At 39.4% G+C, this 8,166-nt stretch overlaps 1 pseudogene; it reads right to left on the reverse strand.

Moving 5' to 3' along the window:
• Positions 1-6,367: 6,367 nt before the first annotated feature.
• On the reverse strand, positions 6,368-7,021 carry LOC123270065 (annotated as a pseudogene).
• Between the last annotated feature and the right edge of the window lie 1,145 nt (positions 7,022-8,166).

Below are 8,166 nucleotides of genomic sequence, written 5' to 3' on the forward strand. Positions count from 1 at the left end.
GTGGCGATCGACGTGGTTTTTTGAGGTTAAGAGCTGATTAGTTTTTGGAATTAAACTATTGAGCCGTTTAAAAGTTATTCCAAAAAAACCACATTTAAAAAAATTTTTTTTTCAGTTTTTTGAAGATTTCTCAAAATCTATTGATTTGAATCGGTCCAAATAGTTTTCAAAATCTAAGTTTAGTCAAGCCCTTTCGAATGGCACCAACCGCGATGAAATCGGTCAAGCCGTTCAAAAGTTATAAGCGGTTCACATACTTTCACACACACACACACACACACACACACACACACACACACACACACACACACACACACACACACACACACCTCGGGGCAGAAGAGATACTGCTACCGGGCGCGTCTCCCCGAGCGGATGGGAGAACGCTCGCTGTCCTTGGATGACACTTAATCTCTTAGTTGATGAGGTACAGCGGGTAGGAGCCAAGCAAAATAACCAAACAAAATACGCTCCCGTGGACAAAACTCCCCTTTAATGGGTTGGTCGCACTAACTGACCTAACAAGACGATCGTTCTCTGCTGTGACCCACTGGGAGTGACGGAACCTGTATCGTAGTTTCCGACGATGCAGGCCACGGCTGATGTGAGCTTGCTCTACCGAGGTGTAAGTTGCAGCAGTGGATCAGGAGCCAGCCACTTCGGGCCTTGATCAGGAAGTACGCAGTGAGTGTTAGAGATCGGAATCTTCACCGCTCCGAGCGAGTCTAGTCCGTCCGTGTATTCCGGAACTGGCTAAGTGTCGGCTAGGCCTCAGAGAACTGGGGTAGGAGTACTATCTCCGAGGGTACACCCGTCCTTAGTTATGGCAACCCGCTCCACTCCGTACGATGCGCTGGTAAATCAAAAAGTATGAGTAATTCAAAGGAAACAAACAAAAGTGGAAACGGGCTACATGCCCAACAAGCAGCGATTGACGCAAGCGCTGAAATGAAGCGTTCGCAAGCGCTCAAACGCCTTGAAAAGCTGATCAGTGAGTTGAATGATTTCGTTCAACCAAAGGTCAACATTCACAAAGAGATTAAATCCAAGGTGACTGGTGTAACTAACGCCCTTCAAAGGTTTGAGAAGCTGGACGAGGAGTGGCGCTCATCATTGCAGCGCATATCCCATGCTACACCGGAGAAAGACTGTCAGGCTATCGACGTGACTGACGAAGCAATGGACACCGGAGCTGAAGGTGACGGTGAATCAGTCGCGGAAGACAAAAGTGAAGCCAGCAACAAGTCAGGTAAGAGAAAAAATCGACCTTCTCCTGACCCAACAATCAGCCAAGCCATGAAGAAAAAGGATTTGAAGAAAAGCCCTCCACAAGGAGCGGCAGGGCGAAGCGACGAACAGGAAAAAGCGTCAGTCTGGCAAAAAGTTCAGTCCAAGCAAGAGCTAAAGCGACAGAAGAAAGAGATGCTCTCAAAACAGACGTCAAAGGAGCCCCGACCTGAACCCAAGCGAAAGAAACCGCGGAAATGGATCAGACCGGATGCCCTCATCATTCGGCTGACAGAGAAAGCAAAGTACGCCGAGATCCTGCGTCGAATAAAACAGGACGTCCCTGACGACCAGGTCCGCAGTACGGTAGAGAAGATCCATAAGACCAATGCTGGAGATATGCTGATAACTCTTTCGAGGAAGAGCGCCGACAAAGGCCAAACATTGAGAAAGACCATTGCAGACATTCTGAAAGAAGACGCAAAAGTAATCTGCAAAGGACCACAGGAGGTAATTGAGATCCGAGACGTCGATGAAGAAACAACTAAGGATCACATCCAGGGTGCCCTACAGGAGGAAGCTGAAGATGGCTGTGAGATACCACTAGAGGCAATCAAGATCCGTAAGGCTTATAGAGGTACTCAAATTGCCACAGTAATTCTACCAGCAGCAACAGCACAGAAACTACTGGATGGAAGTAGCAAAATCCGGATTGGTTGGGTTAATTACCGAATAAGGACAACGAAGAGACCTATTCAATGCTTTAAATGCTGGCATTTCGGACATCATGGATCCCAGTGCAAAAGCAAGGTGGACCGGTCGAAGCTTTGCATCAGGTGCGGACAAGAAGAGCACAAGATTGCTGATTGTAAAAATCCCGCCAAATGTACATTATGTGCTGAGATTGAAAGTGCAGAGAATGTTGCCCACCATGCCGGTACCCATAAGTGCCCGTTATTTCAGGATGCACTCCAGAAGTTGACGAACAAACAAGCATGAGGATACTGCAGTTCAATCTCAACCATTGTGAGGCAGCGCATGACCTGCTCATGCAATCCGTGCGAGAACTAGAGCTTGACTTGGTACTGATAGCAGAGCCATATAAACACCTGAGTACCCAACCCTGGGAATCTGACAGCACATCCAAAGCTGTCATCTGGCCATGTGGCAAGCTCCCTTTCCAAAATGCAGTCGACAACAGCAATGCCGGCTTTGTAGCAGTATCAGTAGAGGGCATCCGCTTCTATAGCTGTTACGCACCACCTAGCCTCTCTACTGTCGAATTCACCGCATTTCTGGATCGACTTACCGAGGACGCGAAGCATTACCACCCAGTGGCAATAGCTGGGGACTTCAACGCCTGGGCAGTAGACTGGGGTAGCAAGAATACAAACGCGCGAGGAAAGGAATTACTAGAAGCCTTTTCTACATTAGATGTAGTACTGCTCAACAATGGTGACACACCAACCTACACCAAAGGAGACACAAGTTCTATTGTAGATCTCACTTTCGTCAGTGGCAGCCTCACCAGAGGTAATATCAACTGGAAGGTGATGGATACCTACACAGCCAGCGACCACATCGCGATTCTCTGGGAAATATTAAACGCCCAGAGCCCGAGAAGACCTAAAAAGCAACTTAACACCATTGGTTGGAAGGTAAAAACTCTTGACCCAAGGGCATTGTTAGTAGCTCTCAATAGTGACCAGATTATCGCGGGCTGCGCAGAAGAGAAGACCAAGGACCTGATGAAAAGAGTGACCCAGGCGTGTGACGCCAGTATGTCTCGTAGACGTGGCATAAACACAAGACCTTCCGTTCACTGGTGGAACGACCACATCAGCGCCCTTCGTAAAAAGTGTCATCAGAAGAGAAGAATATCTCAGCGTGGCTACCGACGACCTAACTTTGTGGAGCTGGTCGCAGAGTACAAAAAAGCCCGTCGATCCCTGAACAAAGCCATCAAAGATAGCAAAAGAAAATGCTGGAAGGAGCTCATCAACGAGGTGGACAGAGATCTGTGGGGTAGGCCGTATAAGGTGGTCATGACCCATCTTAAAAACCAGCTAATGCCATCACCCACGTGTCCTCAACTCCTACAGAAGATCGTAAACGCGTTGTTCCCCGAACAAAGCAAGTTTAACTACCTATCAGCGCAGAATGAAATGGATGACATTCCATCTGTCACGGAGGGAGAACTGATGGAGGCTTGTAATCGTGTAGGGAACAATAAAGCGCCGGGATTGGACGGGGTCCCCAATATTGCTTTAAAAACAACTATAAAAGCAGTGCCATCATTGTTCCTGGACGTCTACGACACATGCCTCAAGGAAGGGATTTTCCCTCGGAAGTGGAAGCAGCAACGACTAGTACTACTTCCAAAAGGGAAAAGCCACCAGAAGAACCGTCATCTTATCGACCACTTTGTATGTTAGACACGACAGGTAAGATACTTGAGCGTATAATCCACCAAAGAATAGAAGCAGTTGTCGATCCACTCCTGGCAGATAACCAGTATGGTTTTCGGAAAGGACGATCAACCCTGGACGCAATCAACTTGGTTGTTGCAACGGCCAAGGAGGCAATCGAAGGGATCAGATGGAAGGGTGGAGCGAAGAAGTACTGCCTGGTGGCCACTCTGGACATCAAAAATGCCTTCAACTCCGCCAACTGGGACTGCATTATGCAAGCCTTGGAAGAGAAAAACGTACCAGGATACCTACGTAGGATAGTGGCTAGCTACTTCACAGACAGAATCCTGAGATACGACACGAACAATGGTCCAAAAGAGTATGATATTACCGGAGGTGTACCCCAGGTTTCTGTTCTGGGTCCACTTCTGTGGAATGTCATGTATGATGGCCTGCTGAGACTGACTCTTCCAAGAAGTGTCAAGCTTGTTGCATATGCAGACGATGTAGCTGTCGTAATCGTTGCGAAACACCTAGATGAGATAAACCACATGTTCGGTATCACCTTTGAGAAAATTAACCGGTGGATGGATTCAATGAATCTACAACTGGCTAAACAGAAGACTGAGGCTGTGCTTATTACCAGCAGAAAAGTGATAGAGACCATAAAACTGAAAGTCGGAGAACAAGAAATCACATCACAACCATATATCCGATATCTGGGAGTGATGCTTGATGCCCGACTCAACTTTAAGCAGCAAGTCGAACACGTGAGTGCAAAAGCATCAGCAGTGGTAGCTAGCTTAGCACGACTGATGCCAAACGTCGGAGGCCCAAAGCAGAGCAGAAGACTACTACTATCATCTGTAGTCACATCAGTGCTCACTTACGGAATATCTATCTGGGCGGACGCACTAGAAAAGCAAGAATCATGGAGAAAGGCTGGACCAGTCTACCGTCTGAGTGCCTTAAGAGTAGCAAGTGCCTTCCGCACAATATCTATGGAAGCAGTGTGTGTCATCTCCGGAACTTTGCCTCTCAGAGTCTTAGCTGAGGAAAGACGGATCCTTTACCAACGAAAGAAGTCGACCACACTAAGCGCTGAGGAGCTTGGAACAGAAGAGCGGCAGAGGAGCATAAGTAGATGGCAACTACAGTGGGATGCCACAGTGAAGGGTAGGTGGACGCATCGTCTCATACCAAGGATCAACGTTTGGCTGAACCGGAGTCACGGTGAGGTCAACTATTATCTTACACAGATGTTATCAGGACACGGCTGTTTCCGGGCGTATCTCCACCGCTTCAAGCATGATGATTCCCCGGAGTGCCCGTCCTGCTCAGGAGTCAATGAAGATGCAGAGCACGTTTTCATTGAGTGCCCACGTTTTTACCCACAGCGAGATGAGCTGGAGAATATCCTGAAGAGGAAAATCCAACCAGAGACAATAGTAGCAGCAATGCTGTCATCAGAAGCTGTCTGGAACGCTACCAACACGTTTGCAACAGAAGTCCTTAAAGACTTGCGTTCCACCGAAAGAAAAAGAGCAAATAGCAGAAGATAGAAGGAAGGTAGTTAACACCTTAGCCACCAGAAGGAAGAGCAGTAGCTAGATCCTCCCTTCACGAAGTAATGCCTGACGGCGGTTTTCATGAGGGATTAGAGGAAAGAAGGAAAAGGGGTTTAGGGTTTAGTTGGTAGGGGCGTTAGTGTCGAGTTTTAGTATGACGCTGCGTCGAGTCGCCACATATCCAGGCCAAACAGCTATGCCTAGAATCCGTAAAAAGAATTCCCCCCCCCTAAAAAAAAAAAAAAAAAAAAAACACACACACACACACACACACATACATACATACGCCGTGACAACCTCGCGGGGATAGTCAGGGAAGCTTCCTGTGACCTTCAAACGTCGAGATCTGATGAAAACTCGGTTTTTGCAAAACGGGGTGAAAACAATAACTTCCCGATTTTCAAAAATCTTCGATTTTCGTAGCGGGAAGTTAAAAATTATTATAATATTTGACATTTAGAAATTAATTTATTGATGTTAATTAGTAATAATAATTACAATAATAATTAGTAATATTAATCAAAAATTCTAAGGTTATAAGCTTGTAAATATTAGACACTATAATTTTTTGATTTTTATTGAAAAAATAAAATTATTGTTTAAAAATATAATTAATCTCAGAATAAAATTATTTAATTAAATAAATAAACAATAAATTCAATTATTTAACTAAAATAAAACTATATTTATAATTTTTTCGAACTTAAAAATGAAATTTTTGAAACAAATTTTGCTTGCTGTAATTTATTTATTAAAATTTATTAAGTGTCTCTAAATTTCAGTATCATTGGAATGGACAGAAACTTAAAATTTTTTTTATTATTATTAAAAAATAAACAAGGTCTAGAAAATTATTTTTTAAAAATTGTATTAAAAATTGTTTTTTTTTTTTTTTAGATTTTTGAGATAAAATTTATTTATTACATTCATTTTTTTCAGTATTTTTTGTAAATATGTAGAAAAAAAAACGTAATTTTTTAGGAAGTTTTATTTATTATTAATTTCATAACAAAGTTTATCATAAAAATTTATATTTTGAAATTCTGAAGATTTTTAATCTTGATAAAAATACGCCAAAAATTTTAATTATAAAGATAATATTATATTTAATTATTATGAACCATACTTAATATTATTATAAATTACTTGAAGATAAGTGATAAAAAAAATATTCGTATATATTTTTTAAAATATTAGCATTAATTAGTTTTTAATTTTTCGGATTGATGGAGCTTTGTAAGACAGATAAATTCCAACAACTTTTTGGCTAAAGAAAATTATAACAATTAATTTCACAATACTTGACAGTTTATTAAAATATAAAAAAAATGTGTACCCAATATCGCTGTAAGAATCCATAAATCCATTATATCTTATTTTTCGGAGCATATTAATATATTCTATCGGCAGTACACGATCTAATGCTCCCTTTACAATAATTTTCCTTAGTAAATAAATTAATAAATTTATCTAATAAAATGATTTTTATAAAAAATCAATAAAATACTAAAAATTTACTCACAAGTAAGTCTAAGAGGGTATCATGGGATTACGAAGTTCCCTGAGCTTAGCACAAGCATTAGGAACCTTGATCTGCTGATAAACTCGACAATTATACTTGGCACCGCTGTGAGTAACGACATCGACTTGAAAGGCATTGTAACCAGCCTCCTGATGATCCAAGTGCTCAATGTCTGCTTTATCTAGCTCCCAAATAGCTCCCCAGACGTGGAAGCCTGGAGTTTCTACGATTGTAGCTGGAGCTCCGATCCATAGGTTTGACCAGCCGATAAAGTCCAAGCGGTAATCCTGAAAAGTTTATTATTAAAAAATATCAGATGATTTTTCAATTGAAATTTTTTATTTTTTAAATTTACAATTTAAAAAAAATATTTTTTAAAATTAGCACTTGTAATTTTTTTAAAATTTTTCCATCTGGTTATTACTTAACTAATTAATAATCATGCGTTTAAATCATAATAAAATATATAAATTTAGAAAATAAAAATGTGTAATATTTTTTACTGGCATCATTTTTTTATTTATAAGAATATTTATAGTTTATTGACATAATGAAAAATAATTAGATTAATAGTGTGATTAAGTATATTATTTCTTTTTATATTTTTTCTTTGTTATTCTCAATTATTACTAATTAACTTTTTCAAATTTAAAAACTTAAAAATAACAAGTAAAATAACATGATTCTATTTAATTACAATGAAATTGTTAATTTCTTATTTGTCACTGATTAAAATATATAATACAAAGCAATAATTATTTGCAGAAGATTTTTTTTTTTAAATAAAATAATAATTAAATTTTAAACTTTTCAAACAAAATATTTAGTTTAAAAATTTGTAATTTAAAATATTTCTTTAAAAAAAAAAAAAAAGACGAGTATTTTCACAAACGCGTCCTCTAAGTTTTTCAGATTATTTTTAAGTGATAGAAATATCAAATCCTGTAGAAAATTCCTTAAAGAACATATGGTCAAAAATACATATAGAATCTTCATAGAGTCAGAAAGAAAAAAAAATTACATTATGCATTTGTCCATAATTTTTCTGTAGAAATGTTAATTGGTAAAAATTTTTAAATTAAAACAAGTTGCTATTTTCTACTCTAAGAAATGAAAAACAATAGTGAGTATGTATACATCCGTCTACCTGTTTAAAAAAAAAAAAGTATTTGACATATGTGCAAATAAAATCGCATAGTGACTGCAAGCTGCTCATTGTTATTATTTATTAAGTAAACAAGCCGATTTTTATTAATACTGAAAATTTCAATTGTATTAGATTTATCAGTTGCCGCCAAGATTCAAATTATATCTAGATAATTTTTAAAGATTGGTGATTCACTACTGTACCAACGAACGTTAAGCAATATTTTCTTCACCGTTTACTGCAAAAAATACAAAAAATTGGTAATATTTGAAATGGTAGAGTTTTAATTTA

This window comes from Cotesia glomerata, linkage group LG8 (assembly GCF_020080835.1).
Source record: "Cotesia glomerata isolate CgM1 linkage group LG8, MPM_Cglom_v2.3, whole genome shotgun sequence".
In the NCBI taxonomy this organism is placed as follows: domain Eukaryota; kingdom Metazoa; phylum Arthropoda; class Insecta; order Hymenoptera; family Braconidae; genus Cotesia; species Cotesia glomerata.